A 20,082-nucleotide genomic window follows, 5' to 3' on the forward strand; every position below is an offset into this window, starting at 1 on the left:
CATTCTTAGACCCGCACGCATCCCGAATCATCCCTAGAATGCTGTTAGCTCAAGGCTATTTCCCTGGAACCCCATTGGGCATAAGGAAGAAGGAATGCACATTCCATCCTTTACCCAACAAATCTATTCCCTTTGGCTTAGGCTATGAACCAACGGAGGAAGATATTGCTGACCGCCTGTCTGGGCTACGCCTTAACAAGGCCAAACAAACCACCCTCCTTCCCCCATATCAAAGAACCCTTAACGGGATGTTCGTTCGGGAAGGAGAAGGACACCCATGCTGTGATTTCCCTGAACCCTTCGTTCAGGATGGCTTGCTAAAACCAGGATTTGAAATCTTCCATGACTGCCACACCTTGGATGAGGCACCCCACCTCACCAAGACTAAAACAGCTGAAATATTGGACGACCAGGCTCTATGGACATTGTTTAACGAATCGAGGCCCATGGAGGACGAGACTGTGATGACTACCCTAGCTTTACAAGATGAAGGTTTCGATCCAACCCGGTTAATCGCTCCTGCATCAACACTAGAAGAGATCGAGAACGGATGGGTGAAGACATATCAGTGGGTCAATGCAAAAGGAATAGAATTCAAGATGAGTACCGGTGAAGGACCAAATTTTTACGAGACTAAACCCAAGGCTTGAGCCACATAGAGCACCTTAATAAAAGGCGCCTAGTAGTTCTTTAGATTGGTAGAAAAATAATAAAGACTTTAGATGGTCCTAAGACCCCTTAGAATATAGGTCAAGTTTATTTCAGTGTGTTTTCCTTACTTTCCAAATTAATAAAGGCGTAATATTTCTCCTAAAAATTTATTCTAACACTAAGTAAGCACCAAATGTACTTGCAAAAAACAAAAATAAAGAGGCGGCCCACTCTAGGCCCAACAAACGAGGCCCACTCGGTCTTGAAATAGTGCAATGGGAACCAATTCCCGAAACCCACAAAATAAACCGCACCATCCCCTTCATATCCCCAAAACATAAAGGTCAACCAGTGTCATCACAAAAGTCAATCCATGCAACCCAAAGAAATCGAAGGAAATCAAAAACCCAAAACAAATGCAAATATTGCTTAAAAAGGGAATTAATAAAATGTAACCCCGTCATACCCTTCAAAAACGACACGCACCTCAACCGACCTCAAAAGCCTACACAAAGATCTTCATATCTTCCACACCCTAACTCCATTTTCAAAGCCGTTTCGAGTCACGGATAGAAAAAAATAATTCGGACAAAAATGCATCTCACGCTAACAGTCAAAAAAGCCTTCGAAATAGCCTCAAAATTGATTTTAAATACGAGCAAAAATCAAAGCACTAAAACGAAAATAAAAGAAAAAAGAAATGCAAGAACACGTGAAGCAAAGCGTCAAAAACGACCGCCCAAATCATTTTCAGCGCCCAGGGCTGGGCGCCGAAATCTTTGACGCTCCAACCTGGGCGTTGAAACTCTCTGCCTGCCTAATTTTTAGAAGTGCTCGTCATTTTATCCGCACATAACGGAAAAATAACGAACACTTGGGGGGTACAGCACGTATCCAAACAGGCTTACAAACAGGCTTACCAAAAAATATAGCCATACAAAAAAGTCGAATTTTGTTTTTACATAATACTTACGGCAAAAACGGTAGACGAGGCGAAAATAATGATAATACTTCACTCATTTGACCGACTAAGTAATATGCTACCACCTCAGGGCATATCCATTAAAATCCGGCATCCTAGAACTTATTCTATCTAGAACTACGCGCGACATGATTCTGACAAGATACGTAGGCAATCCTTACCAAGGATTCGGTCCAATAAAAAAAAAATATATAAAATGTGCAAAAAGTGTTAGACATATAAAAATATAAAAAAGAGGAGAAACAAAAAAAAATGAAAAATAAAATACGCTTTTATTGAAAAATAATAAGGAAAACAAAGTGCTAAGAAATGAAAAAACAAACACAACTGAAATAAATAAAGGGCACCTACACCCTAGCAAGAACTACACTACTCTAGTTCTTCCGGATCATCAAATAAAGTCTTGTAGAGGGCAATGTTCGCAGGATCCACCCCCAGAGTCTTCTGCGCTGCCCCTATATCAATCTCCATAAGAACCGGCTCCTGGACACTAACTTCCAAAGATGCCAAGGCTTCAGAAACATTCTCAGTTATGGCCCGCTCAGCTTCAAGGGCACAGACAATGGTGGGAGAAGGATTATTATCATCAACTAGACTAGTCACTGTTTCTACAGGCGGCTGAGCCTTCCTAACCCATACATTGTTTCGGCAACGATCTCCGCGAGAGCTTGCATTTCTTTTAACAACAGCAGGCCCCTTCATGTTAGGCATCTTTTTAGGCCTGGAACTGGAACGGGGAGGAACTTCCTTTCGCTTTCGATCAGGACGAGCTTTCACAGTCTTAATACCATGGGTACGAGGTTTGGCAGAATCAGGACCCTCATACTTAACACGAATACGAGGTATCAAAAGCTCAGCCGACTCCCCATTTCGAGCCTCGGTCCTCACAGCTTTATCATCGGAGCTCATCCACAACTTGTAGTTTTCAGAAAGACCCACGAAGCCATTTGTAGCTACGGCCCAACGCGGGAGACCATCATATTACTTAGCCCACGCTAGAACTCGTGCTTGTGAAAAGGCCGTTACTTTAGGTGGTACTGTATTAGAAAAGGGGATAGTCTGCCTTAAAACGTATTGACGCATGACTCGGTAAGGGAAAATATAAGTGGGCCGAGATAGCCCCAACAAAGAAACATAAACCGATACATCAGAACCCCCCTTCATAGTAGTCAAACCCCACCATGGTACCACCCACTTAATAGAACATATGCCATAAGTGAAAAAGGAAGCCCATTCGGCCTCGTCCTAGCCTCGGTGCAAATATTTTCGGTTACCCAAGGCTATAGGGCGATAATGTTTAGGATCGGCAGGGGCTTCCAAGATCCTAAGCCGTTCCACGAGCCAAATCTGCAAAAACGGGTACGATCAAAAAAATAATAATAAAAAGAAAACGGTTCCTGGGGCGCAGTTTCAACGCCCAGGACCAGGCGCCGATAATTCTAGCGCCCAGCCCTGGGCGCTGAAACTCAGCCCCAAGGCAAGACGAATAAAAAAAATATATATGCAAAAAAAAAAACGTATACGTGCGCAAAGAAAAAAAATCGATTACCTGCAGTAATAGGGGGCTTCCCTTAAAATATTCAGATTTGGCGTCCTTCTTCAGCTCATCCGCACTCAGCAAAGTCTCAGCAACCACCAACGGCATAATAGAATAGCAACTTTCCATCTGGCTAATCAAGGGGATCAACCTTATGTCACCGAACTCACCATTGTTATTCGACAGCAAATAATGATTCAACAAGCAAAATACAAGGGCTCGAATATTCAATTTCTGTTCGGTCATATTCTTACTAGGCCTAAAGTGATGTTTTACAAGTTTTTCCAAATTAACCTCATCACCTACAACAATTTCAGCAAGCATGTTAGCATCTAGTCCTAGGAAAGCCCCTATGGTTGTTTTACTCTCTTCAATAGTGCCAGGAGTGGCAGGGGTAGCATTAGTAGGATAACCTAGGATCGCAGCAAATTCATCTGGCAAAGAACATATTTCGTTGCCCCAAAAGACAAAAACATGATGATCGGAATCCCAAAAGCTTAGGGCTGCGTGTAGAAAATTATAGTCAATGTTAATTTGTTGTAAGCCTAAAAGTGCCTCTAAGTGGTATTCTTTCAACAAAGCCTTTTCTGTAGGATTAAGGGCCCGTAGCCAACGCCTAACAGCCCGTTGGAGTGAGAAAGTAGGAATCGACATGACGAAAGCAAGGAGTAACTAAAACACAACAAAGAAAGAAGGAAATTGAGAGTGATGGAAAATAAGGACGTATCTAGCCCCTATATATAGCTGAACGCATCCAGTGACATCCTGATCCCATTCAGAAACGCGTTAAGAAATCCGAAAGTCAAAATTCGCCAGGAAAGGACTTTCAGCGCCCGAAGCTGGGCGCCGAAATAATTAACGCCCAGCCTTGGGCGCCGAAAACGCAGCCCAAGGCCCAGATTTCACAAACCGCGGAACAGGAAAAGACTTGAAACCGTGTTGCTAGACACGAGGCCCTATGTGCAATTAAGATCAAGCCCAAAAGCACCTTTAAGCCCCCAAATAGCAAAAATGAATGGTAAAACTTGGTCGAAACTTAGACTTGTCTCAATAAGCATATATGTACACTTTTTAAAACAAATATGAAATATCAAGGTCATTCTTCGAAACACCAAAAAATGTTGTTAAGTCGTTGGTTTCTCAAATAAAAAATGTTTGTCTGTCAAAAGATTAATCCGGGCCAAGCTAAACCGGATAATATTAAACCTTGTCGCCCGAAGACTGAAGTCGCACCCCATGACTTCGCCAAAATAGCACACCACTATGAAAGGTCGCTCGCACATACGAGCTCGACCCCAAACATGATTAAAAGACGTTATGAAGTATGCGAAAAATGACCAACAAAGCCCCAGTGCTTGGTGGCTCGCGAAAAGTATACTCCAACAAAAAGTATGCAATCAAAATCACATTCCCGGACTACGCTATACGATGTCCCATGTTTGGATGATCTCAAAAGAACAGGTTCAACCTCAGAAATGGGTCGTCATTGACACTTGTACGTGGTCCTCTGATCAAAGACCAAGTAGTGGCAAAAATCGAGCCGTAAAGACTAGCTCAAAACCACGAAAGTAGACGGTCGCAAGACAAAGGTCCGTCTAAACCCGTTGTCAACCCACGTTCAGGTTACAACTAAATCCGAGCATCCCTCGGAAGAATTCTCTCCCACGAAGAATGGATAAAAAGGAAATCTCAAAGGAAATCACGATGAACGAAAAATAGAGACTTGCCCACCTCAATCAGGCAAGATCGCGCAGCGAACCACGCAAGTTCCAAATCAAGAAAAAAAAAACGAATTCAGGGATGTCCACCCTTAGCGGACAGGGCTCGCCCACCTTCAGCGGGCGGGGTCTGCGTCACTAGCCGCGCAGATCCTCAATTTTCGAAAAATAGAATCTTCAAAAAACAAAATGAAACAGGCTCGCCATCTTCAGCCGGCGGGGTCTACGGCGCAAACCACGTAGGTCCTTATTTTCAAAAAAATGAACACAAAACAAATTTCAAAATAGATTCGTCCACTTCTATCGGACGGGGTGTCCACCCTTAGCGGACAGGTTCGCCATCTTTAGCCGGCGGGGTCTACGTCACAAACCGCGTAGGTCCTTATTTTCAAAATTTCAAAATAGATTCATCCACTTCTATCGGACGGGGTGTCCACCCTTAGCGGACAGGCTCGCCATCTTTAGCCGGCGGGGTCTGCGTCACTAACCGCGCAGGTCCTTAGTAGCTACAGCGATAACTTTTTCTGGTTTTCCGTTTTTCCAAAAAAGAACGATGTGAGTAGCTTTCCCTTTTTCCAAAGGTTGGTTTTCCGTTTTTTCCAAAAAAAAAGAGCGATGTGCTGGATTTTCCTTCGTTTTACGTCCCATAAAAACAAGGGGGTTTTCTCGTTTAGCTAACCCTGAAAATGAGAATCTTTAAAAACATTTTTACCTCGTGATTGGGCTTGGCCAGGCCCAATTACACTTTATAGCTTTGATTTCGAAAACATCTGTAGCTACTCCCAATGACAAAGTGAGGGATTTTCTGCGCACCTTTAGATCCTTCCAATGACAAAGTGAGGAAGTTTCTATACTATCCGTTGACAAATCCCAATGACACGTGAGGGATATGTCGACACTTCAAGTGATGACCCTTAAGTCAAATGTTATCACTCGGGGGCTCGTGAGACCCTCGCCAAAACAGGTCACCATGGCTTGTGTGACGCACTCCGTCTAATACTTTGACCATCGTCTTACTCCAAGACTCGGTCAAAGTGGGGGCTAACTGTAGACACCTACTTTTGTCCCCATTCCCGAAAGGGAAGGTTCGATGATGAAAGCATAAATCTCCACTTGACAACGCATCTCCTATAAAATAACGAATCTCGATCACCCCTTTTCATTTCACCCGAAACCTGCTATTTATAGAAATCTGCTATTTATGGAAACCTGCTAAAAATAGTAACTACCGTAATGGGTAGTTGTTAAAAGTGGCAAGTCATAAAAGATAGAAACCTGTCAGAATTAGGTGTTGCACTCCAACATAAATCCTAAATGAGATAGAGATTATGAGAGAATCCTATTCCTAATATGTTTCGAAAATAAGAGTCACGTATTAATTAAAATCCTAACGAGCCTAGAGTTCGTAACGGGCCCAGACGCATCCCGTCACAAGGTTAATACGCACTAAAAGACTCGACTAAAACTCAAATACTCCGGATTCTAGGAATCCGAATCTGACTAAGAAAAACAGCCCATATCCTATTTTCAACGCCTGGCTCTGGGCGCCGAAATCTTCGGCGCCCAGGCCTGGGCGCTGAAAATACCTGGTACGTGTTTTTTCCTAATTCCTCGTGGATTAGAGTTCTACAATTCTATCTTTCCTCAAACTCTTTTCTATAAATAGGGCCTTAAGTTCGACGTGAAAACAACACAACACACAATTATTATTCTGAGTATTGACTCTAAACCCCTAAGCCTAAGCCTCACGCTGCAAAACTGATCACGCGTTCTGTCGCAATCGATCCATAAATCGAACATAACGTATCATGTCCCATAATTTGAGATTCGTTAAATAATAGGAGAAATAGCAAAGTCGAAGTGGTTAGTTTTCTGAGAACCGTGACGCACCTCTCAAGGGTGCGTCGTAATGTGTCCCTTTTCCATGGTTTAATTGCTTTCCTCGCCCTTTTATGAACTGTTAAACTAACTAAATCTGATTGTTCGATCACGCTTAATAAATATGATATTTTTGGGAAATTGGATTATCATGCTAGGTCCCTTAAAACAATCTAAATCAGATAATCGCGCTCGATCTAGTATTATAGGTTGCATATTGTTAAAATCAACTCAGATTAGTTTAATAGTTAACGCATGTCCCTTCAATTATTTATGCTGAGCTAGTAAGGATATCCTGCCTCTGGAGTTATCGAAGAGCGAGTACTCCTCTCGGTAGTTATAGTCCCCCGAACCCTCAATCTCTACCCTGCGGGTGTACGTTGAGCAATCCCCACCACCAGGGATCACTAGGGAACCTACGGCCGTCGTGGTCAAACATAATTGCACTCCCTTTATGTCACGATAACCGGGTTTTGTCAGTTTTTCTCATTGTCGTTAAAAACTGAATGGCGACTCCTATATTACTAGTCAATTGGGTGTAAACTCACAGGAAATCCAATTACACTTGATTTGACAAAAAGAAGTGTCACACCCACGAGGGACGAGGTCACGCATTAGCCTCGTGCTTTTTCGACCCCCCTCACAACCATCCTTTCTCTTTTCAGCACTACCATTCTTCCTTTGCTGTAACCCATACAGGTGAGCAGCTTTTCCGTACAGGGTGTCTAATGAGGTCAAGGTCTCTCCAGACAACAACAGGTGTAAGTCCATGGTCAAACCATTCTCAAATCTTTGAGCCCTGAGCTCTTCCGTTGCCACTACTTCAGGTACAAACCTAGACAGCTCTATAAACTTAGAATAGTATTCCGTCACAGACAGACTTCCCATTTTGAGTTCAATGAACTCCTGCGCCTTTTGCTTCTTCGGGTAAGGTGGGTAAAACTTGTTCCTTAGTGCAGTTTTGAATGATTCCCATCCAAAGTTAGGTGTGGATCTAAGGGTATTTTCACATCGTTGCCACCACAAATCAGCTTCACCTCTCAGGTAGTACACAACACTATTCACCCTAAGGTTTTCGGGGCAATTCACAACTACAATGAGTTTATCAAACTCTCTCAACCAGTTCTCCAACACACTTGGTTCAATCTCTCCGCTATAGAGTGGAGGCTTGCTTTGAGCTATTTTCTTAAACATTTCCCCAGCCGGGTCATGCATTGGGTTTGCTCTGGTTTGAGCTAGGTCTCGAACTACCTCAGCTAGTTGTCTAACCACTTCAAAAATCTCTTGGTTAGCCATATCCCTTCTCTTGAATAAATAAAAAGGCTAACTTTAATATTGGTTGGACACGACATTACTAAGGTATTGGTTCTACAACGAACCTACTCACAACAATAACACACTTAGGCGCCACCTAGGGGGAAGAGTCGGCGCCACTTTCGGGCCTTCTCACCCCACTATTCGATGCAAGTAAATTTAGATGGTTGCTACTAAACGACCTTGCACATAAAATTTCATTGAAGAAATAAAAAATCATCCATTTGCGATACCCACACGACTTAGAATTGAGAATTAAACTTAAAGGATAACAAAAAAGGAAATTCTATTCTTTTATTAAAACTCCAATGAATAAGTCTTACATCCACTAATGCCATAACATTTATTCTCCAACTATGATAATCTAAAACCATAAGTAGTAGCTTTGCCACTTTATTAATCAACGAAAAATAAAACTAAGGATTACATTTCTCTAGAGACTAACGTCATCACAACGATCATTTCTTCCCTTGTATTTCTCTGGAGTAAAGTCTCGATCATTAGGATCATCCAAGTCTTCTTCCGGATCCGAGTCTTCATCCATAGCCTCATCATTTTGTTGTGGCTCACTATCAACCACATTATTCTCTTCAAGCTCATCTTCAGATCCACTGAATATCTCAATGGTTAGCTCAGGAACTATAGGGTTAGGATTCTCAATCTCTACCACATCATCATCACTATCCTCCTCAACATCACTAGCTTGCTCATCATGGATCATATCATCCTCACCATCACTTTCTATTCCTCCATAGCCCATACCTAGACCAGCAGAATACTTTCCATCCTCATAGCTATTTTCCGCAACCTCTAAGATAGTAGCAAGAACCTCAGCATCATATTTCCACCTACCATCACTAGTCCCATATTTGTACCGATTAGGGGTACCATCACTATAATGCATGTCACTGAACCTATTCTTGAGGTCTATGTAGGGGTTCTTATGGGGTAAACAATGTATAATCATACTAGCCATCATATCTTTGTGCCTAAGGTGGGGCATGTTCTTGGTCGAAGCCAAATAGTCACAAGCAAACACGATATTCTGAACATACGTGCGAGGAGTCTCATTATCCATCTTCTCTAAGTATCCTAAACTGGTGAACTTAGAAGGTAGCATCCTTAATTCCTGAAAATTCACAACTCAAAAGTCTTACTAATGCGTTTCCATAGAAATTTCCAACCCCAAAAGGATACAATAAATAGTTCGTGGAGCCATACAATTTCAATGCACAAATATATGCTCAACATGAAATATGATGCAATTAATCACATAAAGCAAGATAAAACATGATTAGAACATATACATGGCAATTAATAATCCACATAATCACATAAAATGCATTCTTAGACTAATATGCCCTTTCTTAATCTACCCATTTCTCACTTGAAAATAATATTAATTTTCGAAATTAATTAAGAAATAACTCCTAACTTAGTTGAAATTATTTAAATTAAAATCGAAAATTAATAAATATTATTGATTAATTAAATAAATAACTGAATAATTTCGGATAATAAAAAAAAAAAAAAAAATCCGAAAAAACTTTAAAATATAATTTCGAAAAAATATTCGAATAAAATAAATAGAAAAATAAGTAATTAAAAATTCGGATAATAAAATAATTTCCGAAATAAAATAAATAAATTCGAATTTAGTTCGAAATTTTCGAATAAATTAAAAAAATTCGGAAAAATTAATTAAATTAAATAATAATCCAAACCTTTCAACTTATTTCAAACGTCCCAAAATAATTGGTATTTGACCTTTAAAATATTGAGTACTCAAAATAATACGTTTTGACTTTAGGAAAATAATTTTCGAAAATCCTAAAGTTCTTGATCTACCAACCTGCTATATTAATCTACTCCCCAACAATGCAAGTGCAAATGATGGATCATCATAGGGTCATTAAGGCAAAGGCCATGACCAGAAACACACAAAGCACGTAGTCAGCAAAAGTTGAGTACATACAAGCATAGAGTGAATGAAACTAAAACATGCATCACTCACTAAATACTAATCAACATGCAAAAGCCATATAATAACAATTCAAACAGTCATGAGATACAAGACGCGACTCTTGACTCGACTCTTGACTCACAATTTAATTAGAATAAGCTTCGAACGGGCCAAAAGAATAATCCACAAAGGGAAAAGGTGATGGGAGCCAACCAAACACCAAATATAATAATAATAATAAAATCGGGCCATACCGAGTGTCGGCCCATACCGACGGAATTCCTGCGCATAATATAAATGAAACAACGTCTTGTATCATTAGTAGGAGTACGAGCTTTCCGACAAGACTCCCCCCATTGTTCATACTCAAGGTATATACGTTCCAAGAGTTTTGAAGCTTGTTCCGGTTGCACTTTACGTTTATTAATATTTTAATAAAGGCGAACTCAAGACTCGACAACATGCATACATACAATAAATAAACAACAACCAAAACAATCTTATTTTAATGCTTTAAGACTTGTGATCAACCAAGCAAGACACTTGTGATATTACTACCATGTTCCTCACCAAAGTGAGACTCCACATCATGCATATTAACATGAGGGTTGTGCCCTTGCACGAAAAATCCTAATTCATTTCATATATAATATTTCCAACTGAACCATACATGTGCGATGGCTTACGTGAGCGAACCCTTCACATGTGGTAAAATAAATAGTACGACGAGGTACCAATAAATGGCTCAAAGTATGCTAGACATCCCGTACAATAGCATACAATTAAATAATCCATCCCTTGCATGTGAATTGAACCATACATGCATAAATATTGAACAACATGATTGACAATGAAATCCATACTCATAACAATTTCAACATGCTTGTTCAACAATTAATCCAACAAATCCAACATCACAAATCACATGCTCGTTCATCAAAATAAACATGATTCCACATAATGTAATTCACATCATCAACAATCATGTAATGTCATTGACAAAAAGGTGTGGTCGCCCTAGACTTGTACGTACCTTGAATACCTAAGCGTAGGGGCCACTTTGCAATAACGAGCACTCAACTAGAAATCACCTCCTATCATCAAAATAATGAAACTTAAATTATTTCCATGTTCATTAAATTTCCAGCAACTTTATAAAAATTAAAACTTCCTTTAGACTTTAGAATTCAATCGTTTTTCAATAATAAAGTTGTCTCAATTTGTAAAATCAATCCCTAGTACAAAAACATAATTTTTCCGCCTTTAAAATCAATAAAAATCGACACTTTAAACCTTTATTCAAATCTGAAAATATAATTGATTATCATAATTAAAATCATCACCTAATTATGCTAATCAATTGACTCCTTAGGTCTAGGTTAAAACCCTAACTTGAAAATCCCAATAACACTAGTTTAATATCATAAAAATCCATGCTTTATTATATAAACAAATCTGAAAATTCATACTTTAATAATTAAAACAAACCTAATGAATCACAACACACAAATCCTCAAACTACGGTATTCATAACCGGTTCCCAGCATTTTAATTACTCAAAACAATATTAATATAATAATTTAAAATACGGAATTTAAATAGAATAGGTAAGGAAGAAGAGAATTATACCAATCCGGCCTATAGCACGGAACAATCACGAATTAGGGTGATTGGGCGAAAAATTGAACAAGAACGAACACGAACAACACACACACACACACACGCACCAACCGTGTGTGGGTGTGCGCGCAGCGACGAGGGACGAGGCACAGGCGCACGCTGCGCTAGGGAGAGGCAGCAGGGGCGCGCTAATGTGCGCGAGGAGGGAGCAAGGGGCGCGCTGCGTACGCGAGGGAGAGAGAGCAGGGGGCGCGCTGGTGCGCGAGGAAGAGAGGGCAAGGGGCGCGCTGGTGCGCGAGCAAGAGAGAGCAAGGGGCGTGCTGGGCGCGAGGAGAGGGAGAGGGGCGTGCGAGTGTGCGGAGCGTGAGGCCGAGGCACGAGAGCACGAGCAGTGTGCGGGGCGTGAGGCCGAGCGCACGAAGGGCACGAGCACGGGTGTGCGTGCGTGCGGACGAGAGGAGAGAGGGAGAGGAGTGAGGTGTAAGAAATCAAAAAGGGGTTTATGAAATTTTAGGGGTTTATTTAATGATGGGGAGTCCTATTTATAGGCTCCCTAATCCCTTGATGGGCTAGGCTTAGGATATTTGAGTTGGGCTTAGGAATTAAATGAATTGGGCTAGCTTAGGATTTAAATGAAACTGTTTGGATTGCGCTTGATTAATAAAACGAACTGGACTTTTATTTAAAACCCGAAGCTTTTAAAAATCATTTGCAACTCATTTAATTTCCCGACTCAAGAATTAAATTCGTTTCGTAATTAATTAAAATAATAAATATTCTAATTAATTAAAGTACATTAAATACATTTAAATATTATTTAAATGCTAATAAATCGTAAAATATTTTATAAATATAATAAAATATATTTATAAATATTATAAAAATACGAGGTATTACATTTAAGCAATAAAGTCTCAAGTTTTGAGCTTCAAGTTTGAGTTATTGTGCCCAAGTTTTAGGACGAAACTTCTTTTAAGAAGGGTAGACTGTAATACCTCGCATTTTTGAAGTAATTATAAATATATTTTATTATATTTATTAAGCATTTTGAGATTTTGTGAATTTAAATCGCATTTAAATAAGCTATTTTATTTAATTAATTAAAAGTATTTATTATTTTAATTAATTATAAAGCAAATTTGGTTTTCAAGTTGAGTATATATTTGGGTTTTGAAATTAAAACGATTTGAAGAATTCAAGAAGCATATTAAAACTCAACTCAAAGCCCAATCCAAAATCCCAACTCAAAGTGTAGGAAATTCCAAGGAAACTTCCTTACACTCAAGGACACCTCACCCAAAATTATGGATACCCAACTTTGGTTAAATGAAACTTCTAGGAAATATCCTTAACCCCAATCCTCAAGGATTCTCACGCTATAAATACCTTAAGAAACCCCTCATTTTTTCACACATTTTGAGAACTCTTTCTATATCTTCTATTTTCTTTCTTCCCATCCAAGTTTTCTTCCTTTCTTTTTCTCTCTTTTTCTTTTGGTCTTTTGTGCGTGCCCAGCTCGAGCTGCAATCAGCTCTTCAACGCTGCATGTCTCGCCGTGTGCGTGTGTTGCTCGTCCCCTCGCACAGCACTCGCTTCCCCACGCCAACCACTGCGCACAACCTTCCCCTCGTGCGCCCAGCTGCTGTCGCAAGCAAGCCGAAGCTTGCTGCCCTTGCTCGTGCACTCCATCACTCGTGTGCTTTCCCATTTGTGCCCGATTACCTCAAATTAGTAACGTACCGTGCTATAGGCGGTTTGGTATATTTCTCTTCTTCCTAACGTTCTCTAGTTTAAAGCTTGAATCTTTATTATGTTTTGATGATGGATTGTGAATATTATTGTACTTGAGATTGGTTATGAATACTAAAGTTAAGGATTTTGATGATTAGGATGTTGAGGATTATTTTTGATTGAAGATTAGTAATTTTTAGATTTGTTTATGAGATAAAGTTTCAATCTTTATGGATTTTTAATGATTTTAATAATGATTTAAAGTTAGTGTGTTTTGAAGGAAATAATTCCCTTGGTCCAAGTATGCATTCAATATAAGTCTAATAAATGCGGTTCAGTATTAATTAACAAGTTAATAATTCAGTGAGATCAAGTGAGCTGAATGCCTAGCTAGAGGCCGCTTCAGTTCAAGTGGAATTAATAATATTAATCCACAGCTTACTCTTGACTGAACCCGTAGGGTCACACAAATAGTACGTAAACGGATCAAGTATTTAATGGAATTAAATACTCCATCTATAGATATTCGGAATCGACGGATCTTGGTTTCAGTGGGAGTTGAGATCGTCACAAGCAAGTGAATACTCCGGAAACGATGATATTGCCGGAAACGGAAATATGGATCGTATCGGAAATATAAATATTATCCAAGTCGTAGATGTTGCCGGAAACGGAAACATGGTACGTATCGGAAAATATTATTGGAAATGGCAATATTTCCTGAATCGGAAATATTGCCGGAAACGGAAATATTGTCAGAATCGGAAATATTATCGGAATCGGAAAATAGTTCCGGAAACGGAAATATTAAATATTTGATCGAAACGGAAATTAGTTCCGGAATCGGAAATATTAAATATTGTTCGTATCGGAAATGAATTCCGGAACCAGGAATTTAATCGGAAGCGTATCATACGAATAAGCATCGGACGAGGCCTGCCGGACGAAGGCCCAGCACGAAGCCAGGCCATCGCCTAGCAAGCAAAGACGCGCGCCAACGCCCAGCCCAAGGCAGCGCCAGGCCCACCGCAAGGCAGGCCCAGCGCACGGCAAGGCTGCCCAGCGTGGGCTGCGTGGGCCGAGCGCACGCGTGCGGGCGCCCTCGTGGCTCCGTGCGTGTGTGTGTTTGTGTCCATGCACAATTCCTAAATCTATTAGGATTTGGTGTATGATTAAATTCCTATTCCTATTAGTATTATTTAATTAAATAGAGTCCTTGTAGGATTCTAAGTTTAATTAAATCGTATCCTACTAGGATTCCAATTCCCTTTCCCAACCTCTATAAATAAGGGCCTAGGGTCATAATTTATGTACATGGGATTGAAGCATTCTAAGGGAAAGTTTTGAAAGAAAAATAAGCCAAACACTTGCAAACACTTAACCGAATTTCCTAGTAACCTTAAGGGCGATTCTAGTTGGTCTAACTTAAGGCGGATCCGGACGTACTGTGGACTATCTACGGAGGGACGACATTTGGAGTCCTAAAGGCTTGTTCTTGTTCGGTTCGGGCGCAGCTAGGGAGGGCACGCTACAAAGTGTATGCTCCTAAATTATGCTAAATGATTATGTGTAAATAATGTGTTTCCTGGCATTAAGGTTTTTCCGCATGATTTATGTTTTGTCATATGTATCATAACCTATCAGTGGTATCACGAGCCTCTTATTATTTTCATAATCTAAATTGCATAAACATGGTTAAATATTACAAATTTGCAAGAATTAAAAGGGGTGATTAATTTTCGTAATTGTTAATTAATTGCAAATTGCGTTTATTTAATTATATGTACGCAGTTTTTCGGCAGTTTCTTCGTTACTCATCCAAATCGAGTGATTTTTGTGTCAATTCCGCATGTAAAAGGCATTCTAAAATTTTGACAGAATTAGTATTTTTCGGCCGAACCCAGAATTCTCAAATTCGGAGCCTAACTATGATTTTACTGAGGTTTTAGTTTTTCGAACCCAAAAATTTGTAAATTTAAGATGTTAAATTAAATATTTGCGGTTCTTGTTGATAAATCTTGAATTTTTGATTGACCTACTGTATATGTTTAACAAGTTTGAATGCCACTACTACATAAACGAGCAAATGCAACGGTCTATTGCAACGGTTAAGGTTATTGCAATGGTTTAATGCAACAGTCAAAGCTAAAGCAACGCTTTTTGCAACGGATGAGGATATTGCAACGGTCTATTGCAATGGTCTTGGGTAATGCAACGGCATAGTACAACGATATGAAGTAACTGTTGCATTAGACTGTGAAATGCCACGTTCTTTGAAGCTTTTGCAACGATGATGTTTATTTTTTTTTATTTTTTTTGAGAAGATGTTTAATTAGAAGTTGTATTCGGTGGGAAAGTATATTCAGCACGCGTCTATTTTCCCTTTTCTTTTTTTACTCTTGAAAATTTTGAAACCCTCGTTAGATCCGCCCAAAAATCAGAAAAAAAAACCCTCAAAAACCCTCGCTTCTCTGCTTCTTCTTCCAAGTATGTCTTCCGCTTTTCTGATTCAATCCTTTTGCTTTGCTCCCTCTCTGCGCCGCCTTCTTGTCAACCAGGGACACCACCGCGGCACCGCGTCAACACCATCAACAACATCACCACCAGCCACAAGTATTTTCTATCTCATCTCTACATTATCTATAACCCTAATTCTCTTATTTAAATTTCATAGATGAGTTAGGTTTTATCAATTTCGGTTTAAATGAGTTAGTAGATATATGATAGGTTAAGTTTCATATATTATCGCAAGTCTCTAATTTCTATAGTTTTGTTGTTGTTCTTTACTTTAAAGATTTCGAGGTTCATAGTGTACTCCAGGAAAAAGGCTCCTAAGAGGTTTAGCCATAAATTGAATTAATTATTATATTTAGTAGTTTGATTGAAAAAAAAAAATCTTGTCTACTCTCAACCTTTCACTACATCTGAAGTCTGAACAATTTAAAATTCCTGTAAATTTTGAAGGTTTAGGAAAGAAAATTGTGGGATATTAAGGAAGCGAAAGGGAGATTGATTATTTTGTTGAATCTAATGGAGATTGTTGTTAACTAGGAGAGATTGTGGAAGGAATATGTCACTTTGATTAATTTTAGACTCTTCTTTCAATGATTCTTCAGTCATATGTCGATTTGCGGCAATTTGAAATACAATACACAAAGAACCAATTAAAAACTCAAACTTGGGACTAAACAAGAATCAATCTAGGCGTTGTATGGAAAGAACTATGACCTTCTCCGATCCCATGAGAACCCTTTCTATTAGAAGTAAAAGAAATTGTCATCAACCATCCCATTCCTGATGTAGGATTGGCCTGAGAAAACAAAACTTATAAGCAATCTCGAGATCATGACAACTAAATGTATATGAATAAAGTAATCATGAAATGCATTAAATTGTTGATATTGGATAATCATTTGATTCAATTTGGAATTTATTTCCTGTTTTTTGGTTTAGAAATGAGTCATTTTACCATCCCTATGGTGCTATGGAGTGTCTTTTATTTGGTACTACAAACAAGTTAATTGGATTTTAATCCCTATTCTATACGTTGTGGAAAATGAGAAATACCTTATACTTTTCTTGTTGATAGGTAACATAGAATAAGCTAGGTAACTTAAGAAAATAGGTTAATAGGAGTACTTTTAAAATGAAACAGGAAATAAAAACAAAAATTAAGTTAGAGCTCCCAAGTCCCAGCAGCAGCAAGATTGCTTAAATAAAACAGTTATTTTCATTTATTAGATGCTTCTGTTACCACTTACCAGATTTTTTACATAAGTTTTGCAGCCTATATAACGTGAAAATTTGTGCTTCTATTTCTAGTTGATGCAATAATGTATTAAGATGTTTAATGGAGTGCCAAAACACCATTGATTCGAGAGGATCGATTGATTTGATATTCAGCTATTGATTCATGGATTAATTGTTTGCTCTGAGATTTCTCTAGTTTATTTTGATGTTCAACTATTCATTCATACGGAGTATGTTAATTGTTTGCTCAGGGATTTCTTTTTGTTTAGTTTGATGTTAAAATTATTCAAGAGCATGTTCAGTATTAGATAACAAAACCCAGTTCCTTACTTGATATCTTTAAAGGTATAGTGGTTATAAAGGAAATTGATTTCTAAAGGCAAATACAAATGGATTTGTTGCTCAATAACGGCTATGGTGGAAGATTAGAGTTCCAAATCCATAATCTTAACTAATATAAGTTCAAGTCATGTGTTTCTAGGATCTACTAAATTTTAAGCTATAATCAATTCATCCCTTGCTACTATGATTTTTATTACAATGTGCCTATGTTTTAAGATAATAAAGTTTTTTTAGGATTTATTTATGTCAAGTAGTTTAAAAGAAATATATATATAACGTACATAGGAGATAGAAATATGATCCTATTTCCTATAAACTATTTGACATAAATAAATAATACCAGAACTTTATCATCTTAACACTATGTTTCCATGCCTAAAAAGTCTTGTTAAGTCTTAAAGATCCCACAATTTTTTTATGGTTCTCTTCAATAATTTTACCACATTTAATAAAAATAAAAATTAATTCAACTCTCAACATTCATTTCTTTCAATCTTGTTTCTGTTTTTTATCTTCCATTGTGGTTTATGTGCTTGATTTAGTTAATGAGGAATGTTGTTGAGAGATATGTCTTGTTTCTGTAGAAAACCTTGACGCAATTAATTGGTCTAATTAAGAGCATGAGCCATATATGAATCCATGACATGAGCAAGTTCTGGAAGTTATTATTCTATAACATATTCTTGGATAATTTTTTTTAATTAGTTGGTGGGATTGTTACTTTTTAGAGATGATGAAACTGATTTTCTTGTTGTAATTAAGGTAGATGTTGATTTCTCAACGTGCTCATTAGATTTCGCCAATTATCATTATGTAAATTGTATGTGTTTACTAAGTTGTTCTATTGTATGTGCTCATTAGATATTCTGTGATCATGCTTAAATAGCGTAGTATTTCGTATTTTAAATAAGATTTACTTTTTTTACAATTATGCTATATACACAAATCAGCCTGAATTTGTTCATTGATAATTTCCTAAATGTTTGAATGTACAGGTCCTTCATGAACCAAATTAATTACACGAGAAGGAATGGCAATAATAAGGAATCAAACTTTTGGGTGGTGGATCTCATAAACTAGTGCTACACAACCACTACATAATTAGAATTATTAAGCTTTTGTTATGTCTTTTAGGTTTTGTACAAGTATTACTTCATTTTGTAAATAGTCAATAAACGATGTGACGATAATATGTATATATTTATGGATATTTTTAATAAAAATGAAATGCTTATCATCCTTTGTTGTTTATTTTTGTTTTTTCCAGTACAAATATTTAATGAGCAATGCATAAGAGATACTGCAACGGTTCATAAACACAACATGGATGTTGCATTAGCTATATACAGCCGTTGCATTATACTCGGTTCTTGTAGATGCCAAAACCCTTGCATTAGCTCTGTGAACTGTTGCATTAGGGACCTATTGCAACGGTTTTTATGGAGGCAAAGAACCGTTGCATTAGTCAAATGGAACCGTTGTATCAGGCCTAATGCAACGGCCTCAACTGCAACGGTTCATGAACCGTTGCAATAGACATATAGCAACGGTTTTTGGTCCTATTGCAACGGTTTTCAGGGGTTGCATTAGCTCGTTTATGTTGTAGTGTGCCTAGCCTTGTTAATTATGCAATCTAATTTGTAATTATGATTAATTTGTTGAAAATTGGAATAATTTAGAATTAATTTGATTTTCATAATTAATTAATAATTTAATTATATACCTATGATTTAAAACCACCATAAAAATTGTAAATTTGTGTTAAATTTTAAATTTTTATGACCTAGACTTGAATCCATGTTAATCGGAAATTAATTAATTAATAAATTTTCGATTTTTCGCCTTAAAATTATGAAATTAATATGATTTATTAATTTGTCATTAATTTTGAAAATAAAATTTTTAATTTTTATGCGATTCGCTCATATAACTTGCACGCACAAAGCAATGGACGCTACGTGTTACCCTTAAGGGGTGTTGTATAGTGCGGGCATGCGACGACGAGCAAGGGAGCTCGTCGCCCATGCGGTACGAATGCAGCGAGCAAGGCTATGGTGCACGAGCACAAGGCAGCAGCCCTGCCTTGTGTCGTGTGCTATGTGCGATGGGAGAGTGGGCAAGGGCGAGAGCAAGGCAGCGACAGTCGCGTGTGGGCAGCAGGCGAGCTGCGCCACGACGCAACTGCCCCGCGCAACGTGCAAAGCCTCGTGCGCAGCGAGCGCAAGCTCGCGAGCGACGAGCGCTACGCCCAGCATCGAATGCTCGCGCGCACCGAGCGCTTGCTCGCATACTACGAGCACTGCCTCGTGCAGCGAGCGTAAGCTCGTGTGCGTCGAGGGCAGGTGCGCGCAGCGAGCAGTGGCCTCGTGTGCTTCGCTGGTACCATGCGATGGTGTGCAGCGATGAATGCGACGCAACACATAGGCTGCGCGCACATGGCCAGCGATGGCTGCGTGCGTGTGGCCTATGGCTGTGCGGTGCGTGGTGATGTTGCGTACCCTGTGTTACGATTAGATCGTTTTAAAATTTTAATTTGAAATTTTCAGTTTATGTAATTTTAATTAATTTTAAAATTAATAATTTAAATTGTTTTCTT

At 38.7% G+C, this 20,082-nt stretch overlaps 1 long non-coding RNA gene across 1 annotated transcript; it reads left to right on the plus strand.

Moving 5' to 3' along the window:
- The first annotated feature begins 15,475 nt into the window (after positions 1 to 15,475).
- On the plus strand, positions 15,476 to 18,725 carry LOC130464388 (uncharacterized). Its single transcript, XR_008924776.1, has 2 exons — positions 15,476 to 16,007; positions 18,482 to 18,725. It is a non-coding gene; the product is annotated as an uncharacterized lncRNA (long non-coding RNA).
- The last annotated feature ends 1,357 nt before the right edge of the window (positions 18,726 to 20,082 follow it).

Source organism: Spinacia oleracea, chromosome 6, assembly GCF_020520425.1.
Source record: "Spinacia oleracea cultivar Varoflay chromosome 6, BTI_SOV_V1, whole genome shotgun sequence".
NCBI lineage: Eukaryota > Viridiplantae > Streptophyta > Magnoliopsida > Caryophyllales > Amaranthaceae > Spinacia > Spinacia oleracea.